The sequence below is a fragment of the Cyclopterus lumpus genome, chromosome 7, assembly GCF_009769545.1.
Source record: "Cyclopterus lumpus isolate fCycLum1 chromosome 7, fCycLum1.pri, whole genome shotgun sequence".
In the NCBI taxonomy this organism is placed as follows: domain Eukaryota; kingdom Metazoa; phylum Chordata; class Actinopteri; order Perciformes; family Cyclopteridae; genus Cyclopterus; species Cyclopterus lumpus.
In genome coordinates this window covers 7,542,323-7,563,467 of record NC_046972.1, presented here as the reverse complement: position 1 = coordinate 7,563,467, position 21,145 = coordinate 7,542,323, and the positions used below count along the sequence as shown (strand labels likewise).

General features: G+C 44.4%; 1 protein-coding gene across 2 annotated transcripts in view; it reads left to right on the top strand.

The window, feature by feature from the left end:
• Positions 1-21,145, top strand: part of LOC117733185 (protein SOGA1-like) — a 75,057-nt gene that overhangs the window by 20,136 nt on the left and 33,776 nt on the right. The window lies entirely within an intron of this gene.

Genomic DNA, 21,145 nt, shown 5'->3' with positions numbered 1-21,145 from the left:
GGTCAGATTTGATGTGGTTGGGCAGTTATAGAGGGACGGAGGTTAGGAATTGCAGAGGGAGGGAGAGAAATGGTCTCTAGAAAAAGAGGAGAGAGGTTTTGCCATGTGAAGGTGAGGCTAGAGGAGGATTGATTGAAGGGATGGAGGAAGACGGGATGCTGGGGGAGATGATGAAGGAGGATTTGATGTGTAGGGGATTTGAAGGGTGAAATCAAGTTTGAAGTTGAATTTCAGCAGCCTGCTATAAAAAAAAAAGACACAATTGCAGGCAAAACTTCCTTTTGTTTTTTAAAAACCAAGCGCAATATATGTTTCTTAAAATATATTTAGTGTCTTTCCGTTGTTTTAAATGTGTCTCTGCCTACATGAATGACGATGGATGCTAAGAGGAGAATAAAGAGGGTCGGGTGTGCGCTCATGAAGTGATCATAAACTGAATGAGAGAGGGACTTTGACCTTGTGAGGATGGATGGATGGACAGGCAGCCAACGTGTCCCACCTGCACGGCGTATCGTGCTTTATAGTCTGCGTGTTAGATAGATGAATGTTGCTGGATGTGTTTCTCAATATGATAACAAATTAATTGAAATGCATCGATTCAACCAGATGTGAATATTTTACCAACATTCTACTTAACCTAAAGGCCTATTTCTTTCTAAATGAGCTACTGCTTTGATTTGGTGCATAAAGTGAACAGTATGAAGATGCAATGTGTTTGATTGTCCAGGGGATGTAGGAGTTCACAGTGTACGTACACACATGTGTATATTATACATTGGGTCAGCATTAAGTGACCTGTTGATACTTCGAAAGCTTTTCTTTAGGCTCTGAAGATGGCACCTTGGTATTGAGTCAGCAGTTCAGTGCAAGCCTTTTTTTAAAGAGCTACTGCTTCCTTCTCAGGCTGTATACTTTGTATGCCGCCCTCATCCCTTCTGGCTCGAGCCTCTAAGCTCGAGAATGAAACATCCACATTTTATACTCTTGGTAACCAGTAGAACAGGCCGACATTAATTCCCATCGCTGCTGTCTTCTTGCCAGACAAAACATGCTCACGCTGTTGTTCGAGCTCTTGTATGCTGCCAGCCGGAGTCCCGTTGTGGACTCCAGAAGGGCTTGTATTCCAGATGTGGACTCACGTGCCCCAAGGTGAGAACGCAAAGGAGCAATCGAGAGATGGAGAGGGTTAAAAGAAGGAGCGGTAGACAGACGGAGGGATGTGAAATGGAGGGATTGGTTGAGCTCTCTATCCCCAGAGACATAATAGGGGAGTAAAGAGAGGTAGTGGAGAGGGGGACTGTACCATGTGGAGTCTTTGTAGCAGGGCTGGCAGTCGAGGAGATAATGGCCTTAATTGAAAGGGAAAAAAAACAGGGAGTTTGAGGGCGAAGGGGAAAATGCAGCATGTCACTCACTGGTTCTTTTTTCTCATTCTGTAACTCTTGTTCTTGTATTTTTCTAATTTCTTTGTTCTTCAGTCTCTTTCCTTTGTTTCTCTCTGCGTGTGTTTAATCCCCATGTGGCTCCTGAAGGTCATTCATTCCATGGGTTTTATTTATCTGCCTCTCTCTCTCTCTGTGTGTGTGTGTGTGTGTGTGTGTGATAGCGTGGTGATTTAGAGTTAGTCCATTGAGGAGGATAAGGTCACTCTGTCTGCTTGGGCACATATATAAAGTGGACATGTTTATGCTCTGTTTATGCTCTGCTTCACTCTGGCGTTCACGCAATCTTCCCATAATGCATCTGCTGTTTCAGGGACACACTTGACTCTGTGCACTCTGGCTGGATGTGGTGCGGCCAACCAGCTCGCCGGAAATGGAGGTTGATATTGGACGATCCATACACCGTCCAGAGGAACCTGTTTATCTCCAAAGTTGGCATTTTGCAATCTCTGGATACGCTGGCGGATAAGTGCCTCGTGGGGTGAGGCATGGTTTTCATGGTGACGTGCGGTGGTCCACAGGGGAGACTTTCTTTATTACGGGGCGTCTGCCCTGGCTGACAACTTGAATAAATTAGGGCCATTTTAAATTGTATTGATACGCAAACTCTTCACCACCTCAGCCGCGTAAAAGCATTTCTTCAAATTCCCCAGTGAATCCAGGAGGGTGTATGGCTTTTTCAATAGTCTCTCTCTCTCTCTCTCCCTCTGTCTCTCTCCCTCTTGTGTTCCCCAGTTACTGATGAAGGAAACTGTTCCCTGTTATTTCTGACTTTCCGGAAGTGCTGCCTATTGTTTGTAGCGAGGTGTGGGATGTGGGGCAAGGGTAACTGGAGACTTTGCAGTGTGTGTGTGTGTGTGTGTGTTTGTGTGTTCTTTCTCTCTGAAAGTGAGAGGGAGAGAGAGAGAGAGCGAGCACAGGAAGGATTCAGGGTTAATGGAAGGTCGGTGAAGCTGTAAAGTTGGTGTGAGAAGTTGAGGGTTAAACCAGGGTGTTTGTATTTTAGGCCTCAATTAACCCGCCGAACTCGTGGCTGCTTTAAGTCACTCTTCCACTCCCCTTGTTTACAAGCTCAGTATATTCAGTGGGTTTGGCTGCTCACAGTAACCCAGTCTGATTCAAAGGGTGGAAAGATCGAATCAAAGAAATGGTTGCAATTACCCATTATTTTCATTATTGATTGATCTCTCACTGAATGACTTATACACAATAGTGAAAAGAAATGCCATTTACTTTGTCTCCAAGGGGATGTGGTGTCTTGTGTTGGCTTTTTTCTGCTCACATAATCACGGAAACAATTGATCAATTAGCAAAATAGCTACAGATGAATTTTCTTCCTGCCCTTAACCCATGAGTTTGAAGACAATGAGTTTCTTATACTTCCTACTCATGTATTTATAAGTGTAATGGACAAAGGGTACAAAAGGACTGTTGCTGTCAAAAACATTTTTTTTTAAAAGCTATAATGCTGTCCTGCCAGCCTCAGATATTACATTTTTCTTTTTTGCATGAGTCAACCTGAAACACAGACAGATGTGCAAATATAACAGTCATCTCTCAGGAGTAACATAAAATAGAGCCACAAATGCCGCTGCCTGCTGTGAGGCTGTACAAAACGGACTTATCAAACTGATGTAATTCACCAAACCGTCGAGGATCAATCATTCATTGGCCGAGTCCCATTTCCACCCATCATATCTACTTCTCCGCAGCGCGCAGGCAATGCCGTGTTATTTCCCCCGCGGTCCATATATGTTGTCGGTCGGGACACAAGTGTCCTTAAATGGGTCGGAGCATCACAGCAGCCCGGGTTTAAACTACATTTTATCTGGGTCAGAGTGATTGATTAGAGTGAAGATGGTTTTAGAAGAACCGAGAGGGGAAAGCAGCCCCATAACACCCCACAACACACCCGAGACAGGCGGGAGTGTGTGTGTGTGTGTGTGTGTATGTGTGTGTGTGCGTGCGTGCGTGCGTGCGTGCGTGCGTGCGTGCGTGCGTGCGTGCGTGCGTGCGTGCGTGCGTGTGTGTGAGAGTGTGTGTGTGTGACAGTCGGATGAAGAAAAGTTAGTTTTCATTACAGATGCCGTAATCAAAAAAGGCCATGGTCTAATTTTTCAGAGCACATTCATATACGTAACCAGCACAGATGTGGATGAGAGAGATCGAGAGAGAGAGAGAGAGAGAGAGAGTTACAAAGACTCTCTACAGTCAAAAGAAAGGACAGAGGAGAGGGGGAAATGATGAAAGAAACAAGGAATGTTTGGGGAGATGATAAGAGACGGAGCAGGAGAGAGATGGAGAGTGATACGGAGAGAAAGCAATAGACACATAGATTCAGAGTGAGTGATAGAAAGTGAATACAGTTTGTACCAAAAGAAGAAAGGCAGCAGGATGGGGATGGAAAAGACCAGAACGAGAGGCAGACAGACACACAGGAGGTACACGGGGTGTGAAACCAAAGAAAAGAATGTGGAAGAAGAAAGAAGAGAGGGGCTCAGGGGAAGACACACAGGGAACCTTGCCAGTAGCATTTCTGGGTTGACGGGAGCCTCACCGGTGCTCTCTCACACGCACACACACACACACACACACACACACACACACAGACATGAACCAAAGAATATGACATAACTTTTGTGCGACTCCTTTTGTGTCAAACTAAGCAGGCAGACGTTCTGCCAGCTCAACGGAGACGTACTCTGAGAGGTGTTTCAACTATTTTGTCCTCCCTGATAACGAGGGGGAAGACCAGGTGTCGGAAAAAACCTCTCAGTACAAAACAATGCAGTCCGACACCACCCTCCGATAGGCCTGCACCTTTTTTTGAGGAGTGTACCTCCAGGATACCATGACGCCACCTCCGGGATTTGGAGCGTAACTAAAGGAAAGAGCAACCGTTGGACTCCAAATGAATGCTGAGGTTTTATCCACGAGCAGCGTCTACCGAGGCTGCAGAGATGAGCAGGTTGGCTAATTAGAGCGCTGATGCAATAGAATTGTGCCTTTGGTAACTACTTTGTATGTAAGATGATGGTATAAGCAGTTCCCCGGGTGAGATTATGGAAACATTGCCACCGTGGATCAGAGATGGGAAGTCATAGTCTCTCATTTCAAGGTCGCACCTTTTTGTGTGATTCCCAAACACCAATCCGACCTCCGTGTTCTGACTTCTAGCGGCTGTAATAACAACATCACACTATTTCCTTGCTGTGCCTCTGAATGCACACGCGAGTCATTCTGAGCTGTCGGAGCGAACAACAAACGCTGCACAGGCAGAGACCAACGAAGAAGAAAAAACCCACATTTGACCGTGCGGCTTCTCAAATATATCCGCTGTTCTCTCGCGAGCCCAGAGGAAGACCCGAGCTAACGCCACGCCTCTCCGACACGATGATGCTTAGCTGAGGAGCGCTCCCTCTCCTCACTGCAAATATTGTGTTCATACTTTTAACAGTTGAGCATCCTTTTCGGGGCCCGGAGGCGGTGCGGAGGTAATTTCATGCCTCAGTAGCTGGAACACAAGTGTGTGTGAGTGCACTGAAGGGCCTTGAACTATTCAAGTCACTGATGGAGACACTGTGAGGTGACTGGGGGGTAATAAACCTGTGAAAACACAAGAGGGAATGGGGAGAATGAGGGGGTACAAGGAAGGATGAAGGGAAGGATGGATACATGGAAGGATCTGGTGAGGAAGGGATAAAGGCATAGACACCATTCAGTGATAGAAAGCCTGCAGGGAGGAGATCCAGCTGGAGGAGGACAACACAAACAGCTTGTTGTCAAGACGATGTCTTCAAAATGCTTGTTTCATCCACCCAATAGTCCAAAACCTGGAGATATTCAATTTACAGTTATATAATACAGAGGAAAAAAAGCAAATCTTCACTCTCGAGAAGCTTGAACCAAAGAGCCGTTGACATTTTTTATTAACGAATGAATTTACTGGACGGGATGCAAGGATGTGCTGATAGTTTGAGGCAACAGAAACAGAAGAAGAAAAAGAAACGGGTAAGGACGATCCAAGATGATCCAAGTCTTAAAAAGCCGTTTTCCGACCCGTACTTTGGATTTCTGCTGTCGTAAAAGACCTGATTAATGCTCCCCCCTTTGACTGCAAGACACTTTATTTGAGTGCTTCTGCATTACCAGAGAATGAGCCAGAAAGGCGTCTGCAAGGCTCTTCTCTGGCGTAAAGCTCACCTCTCTGAATCATGCTCTCGCTAGGAGCCGGTTTGGTGACGCTTTGGTGAAACACCCACAGAGGCGCGCTCCGTTCTCATCTGTTGGTGTTATCCGGGGATTCGGCTTCAGCTTGAATATAACACTCAAGGACACAAACAACTCTGATGTCAAATATAATTGCTCCCACGTTTGTCTGCAGCAGGTGGAATAGTGAAAGATTCAGATTGTTCCATTGCTGCCTCGTGTGGCAACAAGTCTGTAAATATCCAAATGTGGAAATCTGCTCCTTTCAGCCATCACTGATGTTTATGGAAAAGTACAGTAGAATATGAGCTGCTAAACCCAATTCAATATATATATATATATATATATATATATATATATATATATATATATATATACATATATATATAATGTTATTATATTTAGTCTTATTAGTTTTTTGTCAGGTCAATGTAAAACACAGCCAATGAAACACCCATAGGAGCAAATGTAGCCTACAGTCTATTTTAGAAGGTATGATATATATATATATATATATATATATATATATATATATATATATATATATATATATATATATTGACACAATGGCAAAAGTTTCTTTGGGTCTTCCTTTTTGCCGATTTCTGACAGGCCTTTTTAAATATCCACACTATGAAATAAAAAAAAAGATTTGCCCCATAATCGATTGGGTTAACCTGAGCAGGAATTGACATTACCATGGCAACTTAAACCAAATTCCTGCCTGGGCGCGGGCTCAGTGTTTCCAATCAAGAGCCGGTGAAGGATGGCTTTAAAGGGGAGATGGATGGAGGTTAGATGGGGAGTAGATACACTCAGTGATGGATGAGAGGCTTTAGGCAGAGCGTCTGTTTGTCCAAACAGGACAAAATGGAGTCGATGGAGGGAGAAAGAAAAAAAGCGAGTGAGAGGAGGATAGAGAAAGAAAGGAACACCGTTGGCCAACAGACACCTTAGAGGCGCCTGGTGGAGGACAATGTTGTACACAAGCTGAATGAAAGAAAAGAGCAGATGGATATGGGAGGGGAGGAGGGATCCCCCCCCCCCTCTCTCTCTCTCTCTCTCTCTCTCATCCATTAAAAGGTCTGAAGCTGTTAAAAGCTGGCTGGAGTGCAGATTATCTCACCTCCTGAATGAGGGACAGACTGGGGTTTGTGAAAAAGGTTCCACTCTGCTCTCTGTTGGGAACCATTGTGTCTGGAGATGAACACACACACACACAACACACACACACAAACGTACAATATGGATCCTATTATATGTGATTATCTATTGATTTTCCATATGGACTGGAACGTATGGATACAATTTTCCTCCCCCTAAATTGTACTTTACTTTCCTTTGTGTGTGTGTGTGTGTTTTCAATCAGGTTTTCTTTTTAAATGTATATAAAAGTATAATTGTGTGTGTCTGTATGTGTGTGTGTGTGTGTGTGTGTGTGTGTGTGTGAGTGTGTGTGTGTGTGTGTGTGTGTGTGAGTGTGTGTGTGTGTGTGTGTGTGTGTGTGTGTGTGAGAGTGTGTGTGTGTGTGTTTGTCTGTGTGTGTGTGTGTGTGTGTGTGTGTGAGTGTGTGTGTGTGTGTGTGTGTGTGTGAGAGTGTGTGTGTGTGTGTCTGTGTGTGTGTGAGAGTGTGTGTGTGTGTGTCTGTGTGTGTGTGTGTGTGTGTGTGTGTGTGTGAGTGTGTGTGTGTGTTGCACCAGACTGTGAAGCTGAGCGGCTCATCAATTATACATGAATTATACGTCTTGATGTCAGTGGTGGTCTGCTCAGCATTTACACAGCTGTATCACTGTACTGGTCTCTGCTGTACACCACTATACAGCACCAGTAGAGATCTGTTTAAACTGGTCTTGCAACAAATCAATGCTTTCATTAGCAGTCAGTTTGACTCTGTTCAAACTCAACAGAACAGTTACAGATCAAACCAACACAGTAGTTTACAGGATTCTTTATTTATTTTTTAAGGTTTAAAGGAAATTAATGATGGCTGAGTTCCATTTAGCTGGATTGCATCATTCAGGGCATGTTGGCTCACTGTCACCCTGCCATGACTTACTGTAACCTCTTGAATAGAGCCTCTGTTAATGTTATTAATATTACCAGTGCATAATGGCTCAAAAAGAGTCGTCAGCTACACCTCACAAACATGCTCTCACGATGTCGGCGCTTACGTTCATGTTCGTGACTTTCACCATGTTCCCCGTGTTAGCTCACCATGCTCGCTTGCTAACGTTGGCTAATCAGAGCCAAACGCAAAATGTTTAAAACACAAAGTGTTCAGCCAAAGTCGGAAAGATTAATTGTTTGGGTACGATGAACCTTTGTTCCACGTTTCATGGAAATCCATCCATTAGTCGTTGAGATATTTCAGTCTGGATCAAAGTGGGGGACCGGCCAACAGACCGTCTGCAGAGCCACGCGGCTACAGAGCGGCTACAGAGCGGCTACAGAGCGGCTACAGAGCGGCTACAGAGCGGCTACAGAGCGGCTACAGAACGGCTACAGAGCGGCTACAGGCTACAGAGCGGCTACAGATGGCTACAGGCTACAGAGTAGTTACAGGCTACAGATGGCTACAGGCTACAAAGTAGTTACAGGCTACAGATGGCTACAGGCTACAGAGTAGTTACAGGCTACAGCGCGGCTACAGGCTACATAGCGGCTACAGAGCGGCTACAGAGCGGCTACAGGCTACAGAGTGGCTACAGAGCGGCTACAGAGCGGCTACAGAGCGGCTATAGAGCGGCTACAGAGCGGTTACAGAGCGGCTACAGGCTACAGAGCGGCTACAGGCTACAGAGCGGCTACAGATGGCTACAGGCTACAGAGTAGTTACAGGCTACAGCGCGGCTACAGAGCGGCTACAGACTACAGAGCAGCTACAGGCTACAGCGCGGCTACAGCGCGGCTACAGAGCGGCTACAGAGCGGCTACAGACTACAGAGCAGCTACAGACTACAGTGCGGCTACAGCGCGGCTACAGCGCGGCTACAGCGCGGCTACAGCGCGGCTACAGCGCGGCTACAGCGCAGCTACAGCGCGGCTAACCATGCGGCTAACCGTGTGGCTAACCGTGCGGCTAACCGTGCAGCCCACTATAACTCCTCACGTTATATATAAATCTATATATATAAATATATATATATGGTCATGAAGGTTGTCCCAGCAGTCACATGAATTAAACCTCCCGGGATAATTGTTAATCTGTCTTTGGCTTCCCTGGAGGAGGCCGGAGGCGGCAGAGCTCGAATCAATACGGGCGTTTTAAATCTTTAAAAGGACAGAGTGCTTTTGAATTTAATGGCTTCACACTTTGCTAAGTGAAAGCTCCACATTTTCCATTGAGCCCCTCTGGTGTGAAGCTGTGGGAACAAAACCTGAACGCCATCAGTCAGCAGCTTCCAGTCTTTGGTGTCGGCTCTGGGGGAAATGGCACAACGTCGGCTTTGAAGTCAAACTTTGATTCGATGCTTCCCGTTTGTTGAACCGGCGTGTGTCCAGAAATTCTCCACGTTCAGGTGGAAAATTAATCAGGTTGTGTTTTTAGTGGTCTTACCTTTTACTTCCTCATTAAAACGCTGCAATTGAGCTGATCTTTCTAATTAGATGAGACAAGAGACAGATATTGCCGTGATTTTTATGTAACGGCGTGAGGATGATGGATGAAGTCGCCTGCATGTGGTCATTTATGATATTACCTGGCAGCACCGGCAGCTCTGACTACGTAACAGGTGTGAGGTACCAAGCAGTTTGTAGAATCCCAGTGTTTCCTCACTATCTGGTCGAATGTCCCTGCTGCTGGTTAAAAAAACCTCGAAAGCCAATTGAGAGGATTTTCACTGGAGGAACTCTAAACGCCAACACATGTGAAATACAAACTAGACTTTTCATATTGCTGGGAGATAATAACAGCTGGAAGGCAAATATTCTAAAAATCACAAGTTACTGAATTCAGCTGAGTTTGAGGGTTCGTTCTTCTCCACTGCAGAAATAAACAACATGTTTAGTGAGGTCATTGTCTTCAACTGTGAGGTTGAAGCACAGCCAGGGATGTGATACATTGCCCCCAAATAAACCTCCACGTGGAGGAGGAGGAATAACATCTACTTTGTGGTAGTTCCTCCAAGCTAAAAACTACTAAATACTGTCACATACAGTATAAAATGACCGAGTAATCGTAACTCTGCTTATTGTTTTTTCCGGCGCTTTCAACCGCAGTACGGTTAATGTTTTCCAGCTGCACATCCAGGGGACCAGACTTCACCGTTTGACTGACAGACGGTTTCTGGGAAATAACCAAAACAAGAGTCTTGCTCATTTAATTAGTACAAAAACAATCTCAGATGTTTCAATTGAATGGAGCCGTTCCCCCACGAGAAGGCTCGACTGACCTTGTTGGTGTTTATTGCCGGTGGATGGGAGGTTTACGGGCTGAGGTTGGGGGATGGATGTGGAGGTTCATTGTTAATGGCTCGTGAATGTGAGCTCTGCTGTGTATTGACGTGGCGCTGCAACACTTAGCTGCATTGAACCACGGAGATAAGCATGGGCTGCAGTAAGTCAGTAAAACATGCATGCAGTAGAGGCTCACAGTGTGTGTGTGTTGCTCTTTTCTTTTCCAAATATCCCTTCTTCCAACCCTCCTCTCTGTGTCCGTGTCCCCCCCCCCCCCTCTCTCCGTCCTTGTGTTTCCTTTTCCTTCTTTCCTCTCCTCCCCACTGCCCCGTCTTTCCATCGTGGTCCCAGAGTGACATCATCACCATGCTGCCGTTCTGGGTGTTGTGATGTGGAAGTGGAGACGTGGAAAATGAGTAGCTGGCACCTCCCGTTGATGCTCGTCTGGCCGCACCGAGGTTACCATGGCTACATTGGCGGTGTGTCGCGTGTTGCTATGGCTACCGTGCTGCTGTGATGTCCCATCAGAGCAGCACGGTAGGGAGGGAAAGAGAGAGGCAAGCCGCAGACTGGGCGTGCTCTGAAATCACATGTTGACGTAATGTGGATTGATAACTAACGCACATGATGATACACAGCCTGTTAGCGTTTCAGTAGTTCAAAGACAACACATGTAACAAGTGGGTTTACAGCGCGTAGGAGACGGTTTATTAGTTCAACCATGGAGATTCATTATTGAAAAGATAATAAAGTATTCAACAGCCAAGGCTCACTTAATACCTTGTTACGGTGGTTTCGGTCATATCGAAACCTTCAAGGAGAAGGTATGAAGTCGTTTTTCTTCACTTTATGGCACACCTGACCATCCACGGATAAAATATGGACTACTAATCTGAACTAATTTGAATCCACAAATTTCAAGCAGGCAAATATAAGTAGACGCAGTGGACGTTGCCTTCATTGACGTTCAAATACAAGCAGACTTTGTCACCTTTTTAGATTGGAGTATTCTTCTATAAATCTAATGGAAAAATGTACAAGTAAATGGTATTTTAAGTCCATTTGAGACTTTCTAGAGCTAAATTAGACACAAACATTTGTATAGTTTCACAGCAAGTCTTTCTTAGAAACATTGATTTCTAGTCTTCTTTTAAGTGCTGAAGGGGTAAAACGTGTCCTGAAGGGATTCTCTGCTGCGCTCATTCATCCCTTATCAGCAACACACATCCAGTGAATTAGCTGCCTCATCAAAGCATGTTTCTGTTCTGAGATAAAAAGGCCTTTAGTTCTCCCAAAGGTCAGTTCTCTCTCGACCTGGAGCGCATGAGGACGTTCACTGAGACGGAACTTCAATGTTGCTCTGATTTTAAAACCCAATTTACGAAGCAGAACATCCACATTCACATCCACGTGACGGTGGCTCATTCACTGCAGACGATGAACCGTGGAGAAGTACGTTGGCCTGTAATGCAACGGGGATGGAGTAATAGTTTGATGCTCTATTATTACTAATGCACTTCATTCTTTGATGTTCGCGGCGGCATCGACTTCTCGATAAAGGCGCTCTTAAGCTGTTGCCCCGGGCCCGTTGTAAAAGGGGAGGAGCTACACGCCGATGGAGAGGACCTCCCTGACATGTCTGCTCTCAGTATTTCCCTGTCACCCGTTTCATAGTCGTGAGCCGGTGTTGCATAGCTTCCCCTTTTCACTCTTTTCATTTCTTCTTCCCATTCATGTTTGCCACCTCTTCTTTTTCCAATCCTCTTCCTCCCATCTCTTACCCTCCAAACATCAGGACCAGTATGTGTCGGTGGGAAACAGTGTGTTTCAGGTAGTAGCATTTCACCATCTGAGCGGGTTTCCTTGGATGAGTTGTTGGATGTGAGAATCTGCAGCGAGTCTCCAATGAACAAGGGGAACATCTCACATTATTCACCCCTCTGCGTCTTTGTTTTTTTTTACGACCGGTGCAGAACTTCTAATTGCACATGCAACCTCGGGTCTCGGTCCAACCCACGTGAACGTCATCCCCAGAGGAGAACATTCGAAGCCAACCTCAAAGTCTGATTTAGACAAATGATATGTTTGAATGGGTCACAGTGTCATGGAAGTCACGCTTACTTTTAGATCCATTTTTATAGCAGAAAAAAAACAAACCAATGATCTCCTTTTTATGAAGGCTCTATTTTGACACAAATAGATACGTAAATCCAACATAGCAGCTTAGATACTGTCCAGAATGGCCCGTAGTTGCTGCCTGTATTGATTTGAAAACTATTTCCAAAGATATTTTGAAACATATTTTGCTGTGCCATATAGCATGTGAACAATTCATGCTAATTTTGGAACTTTGACTCCTTTAGTTTCTCTTTGGTTGAGTGTATACTATTACAATGATAATAAGTCATCGTCTCTTGCTCCACCAGATACAGACGTATGCCGGTAACTTAGACAGTAGTACTGTGTTAAGTGGTCCGTTCATAATTACAGAGACATAAATGGTTGAACCATAACCTCTTATATTCCTTTATCTACTGTGTGTCTGCTTAACGTCTATCAGTCCCATCTGTGTCTGCGTCTCCGTTTGCTAACCAGTGAGTTATGTAACTGGGATGAACCGGTTATGGTCATTTTGATTCCGCCGATGACCAAGTTACATAAAAGATGCTGAATGGCTGTAACAGTCTTTTTTGTTCAGGTCAGGACGAAGAGCCGGCACGAAAATTTTTGTCTGCTTTGTTCCAACGCCGTGCACGAGGCAGCACTCAGTGCGCGAGGTTAAATGGGAGCAGATCTCGGATCAATACTGACTCAATAAAGTGATATTTATCACCATCTAAAACCTCTTTTTTTGGCTTCAGACTGACTGTGGTGGAAACGATTTAAAATGAAATATTAACTGTTGTACAGGTTCTTAATCATTTTGGAGAAATGATAATAAAGTTAAACACATTTCAACATCTTACCTCACTTTTGCCGGATTTTACTGTAATATTGATTGTATGTGCAAATTCATTATATTGTCTGATTAATGGTACACAAATATAAAGTTGCACTGCCTCCAAATATATTGCTCCTATGCTATTAGGGCTTCAGTCTATGCTCTGTCTTTTTAATTGAATTGGGTTTTTTATAGATACTGCTGGAAAGTGCTTGTTATCAATTCTCTAATAGCTTATAGTCATTTCTCTCCAAACAGATTAAAGAATCATATAGTTGGCTTTAATATTCCATCAAGGCATAGACGAGGCATCAAATAGAGTCTCTCTTCTGTTTCATCTTAAGTGTTTTTATCTCAGTGCTGTATTACATTGCACTCCACAGGAAGAAAATGGAGGTTTGTTATTATTTACAGCCTTAAATTAGTGTTTATTGAGGCAGGTTTACCAGTATTAAATGAGAATGTTTAGTAAATGATTACGTAGCTTGTACAACAATTCACATCAGGCTTTAATAAATGACTTGTTGTTGATGCAGACAATAAGATTCTTAATGAAGGTCAATACTTTAACAGGATGGTTCCTTCTTGACCTTGGAAATAGTAGTTTTTTAAAGACAAAAAATCCAAACTTAAAGTACATTTTCCAGTTGTTAAACGAATCACACAGTCTTCATCCCGCAGATAGTTTTCCCAGTAGCAGTTATGATTTAGGACATCTTGTCCACGCGGGCTTCAAAACATGAAAGAGATCCATTTCCAACTGAGCGAACTCCTTCCACTAATGCAGACCATGTGATATGGTCGAAAGGTCAGGAAGAATCGAGTTATGCAGATATTGAGAGAATTAATGTTGCATTGACATTACTTTCTACCACAAAATCATACATGATAGGCACAATGGTGCTTTCGAAGAAAATAAAAACTCCTTGATAAACTTTTTTTTATTACCTTCTCAGTATTCTACTCATTGTAATGATTTTTGTATTTGTTTTTCATAAGCCTGAACCCGTCATCCAGTGCAGGCACAATCAGCGGCTGGTTAAATGGGGCCGAATGGAGCGCTGGGTATCTGGAGCTCGACCGAGAGAAGAGGAGCTCTAATGTAATCACACAGTGGCTGGACGGCTGTTGGAGCAGATAGAAATACGGGGATCATTATGTGGTGGTGGTGGTGGGACTGATTGTGCCTGAAGACAGAAGTCCCTTCAAGGGTTCCCTGTGGGAACAAATGTGGAGGAAGGGAGATTCTGTAATGTCATTGCGTTCAGGCTCATTAAACGCAGCAGCGGGTCAAGTTGAACAAAATTCATGTGACTCTCGAGTTGGATTTGGCCCGATCAAAAAAAAAAGAAGAGAGAAAGTGAGACTGAGAGGTTCTAATAACAGGTGAAGAGATTGGAATCATTCATAATTGAAGGTTTCGGTTCAGAGGAAGGAATACATGTTAACGGCTGGTGGTTTGTTTTCCTGCGCGCTAAAAAAAAATGTTAACGTGCAGTTTCGTACAATAAAATCCAATCTTTTTTTAACCGACGACCCAATTTTCATTTTTTTTTTTGGCATCAAGTATAAAACATCACACAGAGATCTTTGGACTACGTACGCTTATTGGCTTCCTTTTACTTACTGGAAATCACGTTTCATACAGTTCCCACTGTCTGCCGGGATGTGAAATTGTTGTGAACGTGTCCTGTTGTCAAGGTCCGCTTTGCTGAAGTCCTGATTAATTACGGCACGCTTCACGGACGCCTGCATTCGGCTGCTTTCACACCGTGTTGCGCCGTCGCCAGGTTCAACAATCAACATCCCCACCGGACATGTTCTGAGTCTGCTGAGCTGACTAAAAGGTTCTTATTGGACTTGAGGACCCTCTGCAGCGGCAGCTGTGGTCACCATGTGGAGACGGACTACATGTAGTCAGATAATTGATGAATCACCCACTTTTTTCTCCCTCAGACTGATTATGAGTATGCTGATGTCTTACTTCCAGCATAGGCTCTGTGTGTTTCCTTGAATATGCTTTTTTTCCTCATAATTAGCACAAACATCGCCCACGGTCGCAGTGCGAGTCCAGACTTCACCCACATGTGATCAGAATTACTATTAAACAACCCGCTGTTGGAGGTTCCTCACTAAGATAACCACTGTTTCTACGAGGGGGGGTGGGGGGGGGCGTGTTAAGCTGCACCACGTAGCGGAGACAAATGTGTGTCACAGTTGAATACGATTCTTATAACAAAACGTTGACATATTTTTAATGGTAGTACGAATAAATGGATGACAGAAAGGGTGTGCTAAAAGAAAAAAAGGAAAGGCTTTAAACTATTCACACTTTAGCATTAAAGGTCATTTCAATCATTTCAATTTCAATGGATTCACTCGCGGGGGATGGGGGCACAGTGGTGAGCAGGGTCGTCTTCCATCAGAGGATCGGCGGTTTGATCCCCCGCTAGTCCTTGTCGATGTGTCCTTGGGCAAGACACCAGATTGCTCCCGTAGCTTAGCCTGATGTGTATGGATGTATGGTAGTTTTGCATGTACTTGGTTTAGTGAACTTTGACCTGTAAACTTGCGGCGTCAGACGAGTAGGAAGCCGAGTTATTAACCTTTGAGGGAACTCGGCGCCAGAGAGTCCACGCTTAGAGGAAAAAATAACGACATCCGAGTTGTCCTGAACGCAGCGTTAGCGAGTTGTTTTTCTGACCCCTTCTTCAGGAAAACTCTCGATGGAGTGATCCCGAGACTAAAGTCTGATCCTAAATACTGGGCTTCTGGGTACTGAAGTCCTTTAGTGTTATGTCATTCTGACAGCCACCTCCTGCCGGCAGACTGAAGAGGTGCTCTGTGCTGCATTGGAAGTAAATGATGTCATGATGTGGGCCAAGAATCATAAGAGCAGGAAGGAAACTGACTGTCGTTGACTTCTCCAAAATTCACCTTTCAAATACATATTTGTACAATCCATTTGGGGTTTATTGAACAGAAACGGATGTCAGAGTGATAGTTGGCTGCATGTTAAACTGGCTGTTAAGTGCAGACGAGCCCACCGGAGTCGGGATTTATGACATTGGTGGTGATTTCCTTCCCCGAGATATCTTCGGGTATTCGGAGCTCTCCCTACCAGGATTCCCTTCCCAGCTCAGTGAAGTTTGTGTTATTCTGTCAAACTGCAGGTCAGAAATTAATGGCTACCTCGTAGTTGGTCCCAGTAGCACAGATCTTATCGGAGCTTTGGAGCAGAATGAAATGGTGTGTGCGTGTGTGTGTGTGTGTGTGTGTGTGTGTGTGTGTGTGTGTGTGTGTGTCCTTCCCCAGGCCTGAATCTCTGCTAAACGCTTCACCCAAGTAATTTATTGTAAACGAGACAGAGAGAGACACACTAACCCTCTAACTATAGCAAGTGACGGGTTCTGGTGTTAAGACTCTCACTGCTGCAAGATTGAATTGTGCGTGTGTGTGTGTGTGTGTGTGTGTGTGTGTGTGTGTGTGTGTGTGTGTGTGTGTGTGTGTGTGTGTGTGTGTGTGTGTGTGTGTGTGCGTGAGCGTGTGCGTGTGCGCGTCTGTGTGTTTCTTTGTATCTAAAGGCAGTGAAAAACTATTTTCTCTATCAGCTCCTTTCCTTAAATAGAATTGTATCCTAAGTGAAAACAGTTCTTTCACATGATAAATCATTGCACTCGTGTCACTGGTTGAACTGCCATTTTGTTTCACTACATTATGAAGGCTTTTATTGTGTTCATGCTTTTTACCCCCCTCCCCCCCCCCCCTCCCCCCATCACTATTCTGCCGATTTACAGATCTGGAACAAGGGTGCCCACATGCTCCGGATGTAGCCGGCGAGCTTCGATTTTCAATTGATTATTTAACCAATACTTTGTTATAGTAACAACGTATCCAATGGCGATGGTGTGTTTAAAGTGAAAGACGTTTACAGAACCCAACTCAGTTGAAGCATTGTCGTGTCTTTCAGCTCCTTATTTTGGTTTACTTCCTGTTCTTCCTTGCTACTCAAGCCTGTTTCCAGATGCGTCCGAGATCTATTTCCTCCGTGGCTGCTTGATGTTTGACCGGGTAACTGTTTGCCGACACGGTACCATCAACAACTTGAACATGATAATCCAGTCAGTGAAAAGCTCTGTTTGCAGCCCCAAGTTTGATTTCTTTTTCTTTTGTTCAATATTTAATCAGACACATTTGGACACATTAAACGTTATAGAGAAACAATACGCTATTATTGTTAGCAACACGTCGTAATAATGAGAAACATTAACGCCTTGTGATCTGTGCTGTTCTAAACTTTGTTGCAGAAATGTGTCGTGCGCACAGTTCCAGCCACACAACACGAACACAACTGCGTCGCACAATGATCTCTCGTTCATTAGAGTAGTTTATCTGTGATCGGTCCCGCTCCCTCGTAATAACTTCAGCCGGGCAGCGGGTCGATGAGCCGGCCTGTTAAAAACCCATTACCCAGCGCTAACATGGAGAACACATCCAGGCCTGTGTTTGTTTGTGTGTCTGTGTTTTGTGCCTGCGTGAGGTCACAATAATCAGGACCGCGGTGCCGTGTGGAGAGCATTAGTTTACCTCACTTAACAACCCTGGTGGTGGCGTGGTTATCAAACATCGTCACTAATTCACTGTCTGCGGAAAGAAAGGAGTAAAGACGTTTTGCAAGAAGCCATTTGTTGTGATTAAGAGAGATTTGGATTGCGGCACCAACAGTAGTAAATGTATGCAATGGTAAGAAACGCACTCTGGATATATATATCTCAAACATAATGGGAGAAGGAAGGGAGGAAGGAAGGAAGGAAGGAAGGAATGAATGAATTCCCATTACAAAGTTCTGTCCATGTTTAGAGTAAGGACCAAGACGAGCAGGGGTTCATTTTCCCACACGACGACTTATCATTGGGGACAAGACGAGGTCACGTCTCCTTCCCCCCAGAGAGCGAGGTAGAGGGTCCAATCAGCGTGTCATATCCTGTTTGATTTCCTGTCAGAGGGGCCGATGACTCCGATGGAAGGATTAGAAACGGATGGAGGAGGAATGTTGTGTTTAGTGTCTGCCTACAAACATGGCAGAGCTCTGACACTTTGGGGAGGGTGCGTCTCGGCTGGAATGACAGCGTCACACTGGAGCACAACTATTGTTTTTCCCACTCGTTAGTTTTCTAACAACTGTGGTAGTGAAAGGTGTTAAAGGTTTCCAATGTCACTGAATCACCGAAAGGAAGAAAAAACATATTGTTTTTTCTCCATTATCCTCTCACGGCCTCTACCTGATCCGTGAAAAGATTTATACCCGAGAGACTGAACCTTTATGGCATGATTATTAACCACACTTTGGAAATCAACCTGACGAAAGTTTGAAAACAGACAGACCTCCTTCACAGTGATGGATCCTCCTCAGTTCACCAGATGTTCATTCATTTTCTTAACGTGAATAATTGAGCTCTAATGGCTTAGAATGGGAAGTGTGGCAGGATCACTGTTTTGACTTCAAAATGTCATTATTTATTGTGAATAAAAGGATATTTCTTCTTCCAGAAAATAATGAGCTTTAAAGTTGTAAACTGTTTGTATACATTTAGATACGGCCAGGCTAGTTTCCAGTCTTTGAGCTAAGGCAGTTAACTGCTAGCTCTAACTTTATAATTAGTATCAACCCTCTTGTTGAATAACTGCCACCCCCCTGCCTCCCCCCAACAAGATAATCAATTAGTCAATTAAAGCTCTGTTTGCTGCCTCCAAGTGGCAATTAACAATGAATGCAGCTTAAGTGCTCACACACCTAAAAATAAAATGTCGCCAGTAAGACAATAATCTCATCAGTGTCACCCTAATGTCTCAAAGACATTTACACATATCCACTGTGTGTGTGTGTGTGTGTGTGTGTGTGTGTGTGTGTGTGTGTGTGTGTGTGTGTGTGTGTGTGTCGCACCTAAAGGTCACCGGAGCTCCGACCTGTCCGTCAGAGCCGCGCTTCGTTCTGCCGTCAGTGAGCTCAAACAGGCTGCTGTGATTCAAGGCACAAAGAGCTCAAAGGCCCTTATGAAACACACAATAGTTTAAGTAACCTTTATAGAATATCATCATTATCTTTTGTTTTTCATGTATTTTTCTCACACATACATTCTGTATTTAATTCAATAAAACCGTTTTTATCAAGCCCAAAATTACAAATTTGCCTCAGAAGGCTTTACAGTCTGTGCGGCATGTTTAACATTTTACTTGACACTTCACCTGTTCACTAATATGATGAATAAATTATTGTTGTTATTGTAGCGTATTACTTCCAGCAAAAAAAAAATAATATTATTAATTGATGCAGTTCACGTTGCAAAATACTCGACAACCCAGTCAACCTGTCATACACGCTCCACTTCACACCCTCTCACACACATGCGGTTCACTCTGAGATGCTACAACCATCACTACTGACACGTGTGTGTGTGTGTGTGTGTGTGTGTGTGTGTGTGTGTGTGTGTGTGTGTGTGTGTGTGTGTGTGTGTGTGTGTGTGTCAAACCACACATAACAAGACATCCAAACTAGTTAAGGGTGCAAACCAAGTTTATCGAGAAGCCCACAGGCCATATGGGGGTCATATGGTCAGGGGTGACTGTGGATCAGTGGTCAGTGGTCAGTGGTTAGTGGGTTAGTAGGTCTGTTTTTCAATCAGGGGGTTGGTGGTTCGATCCCCGCCCTAGTCGATGTGTCCTTGAGCGACTTAACCCTGAATTGTTCCCTGTAGCTGTTCTACAGTGTATTAATGTACCATGATTGTAAGTCGCTTATATGGACGTGTGTGTGTGTGTGTGTGTGTGTGGATGAGCTTCTAAGTGCAGGCTTTGGCAGAGCAGCTTTGTTTGTGGAGTAAAAGGTTGTGTCATCTCTACCTTTTATCTGTAAAGCCTACGTAAACATAAGTAACCCATTCATTCTACAGAAATAGAGTTATGTATACATATATATATATATATATATATATATTTTTTTTTCTTCCAATTTGAATTTATTCCAAACAAATAAATCTCAACTTGACTTCCTTCTCTGTCGGTTCAGCTCTGACTGTCATCTTGGCAAATACCAACTCAAGGGTTCCTTTCAGGCTTCGCCTCATTAGGAGCCACTTCCTGTCTAAAACAAACTGAACAGCGAGGTGTAGCTGCACGATGCCCTCTATTAATAGGATGTAACAGGGTGCTGTGTTGTGGCGTCGCCGCGGCACCCTGCTGTCACACACACACACACACACACGCACACACACACACGCACGCACACACACGCACACACCAGATGGAGACTCTCTGTGTAGGTGGAGAAGCTTGCGTCGCGTGTCCTCGTCGTTCACATATGGTTTCTCTCTGTGACACCGCGCTAACGGTTGCCTGTAAGTGAGAAAAGAAGTGAGGGTGGGGAAGATGACGCTTTGTAACCCTTTGCTTAACCGGGCGAGATGGCAAGTAAACACATCATGGTGAGCAAAACGAAATGCTATTCGCAGCAGCTTTAAACACACAGAAATGATCTGAAGACGGGGGAAGCACCTTCAATTACAACATGACCAGACCAGCGGCAGGATCAGGAACACGTACCTCATATTGTAATATAACTGCACGTCATCTTAAATGAGACATAATACTAATTTCCTTCACCATTGGTCACTGTGAAACGTTGACGGTTATCAGTCTTACTCTTGTAAATATTGAACGCTGGTTACTGTTTCTCTGCAGGAGGAAGGAATTAAAAGTGGATGCAAGGCAAACACCCGAGGCACACGCCAAGCTCAATGAGTGCAGCTTTAATCCTTCGTGAGCAGCAGACAACAGGTGACAGATCTCGGCTGTTGGAAGCCAGAAGGGTCGCCTGTCCCATTAGCCTTTCGTTGAGATCGATGGTGAGGTTGTAAATCACCGGCCGTGGTTCCGTGGACTCGCTAGAAGGTGACGTTGAGATTCAGCTCCAGGACGGCGTAGTCACGGCTTAGTGAGAATCCATTAGGTCAATGGGTTTAGTGGGTGGTGGAAAGGGGGAGAGGGATTCTGAGCATACGCACACACACACTCACACGCACACACACACGCACACACACACGCACACGCACACGCACACGCACACTGAGGATTTCTGCCTTTTATTTTCTGTCACGGTAAA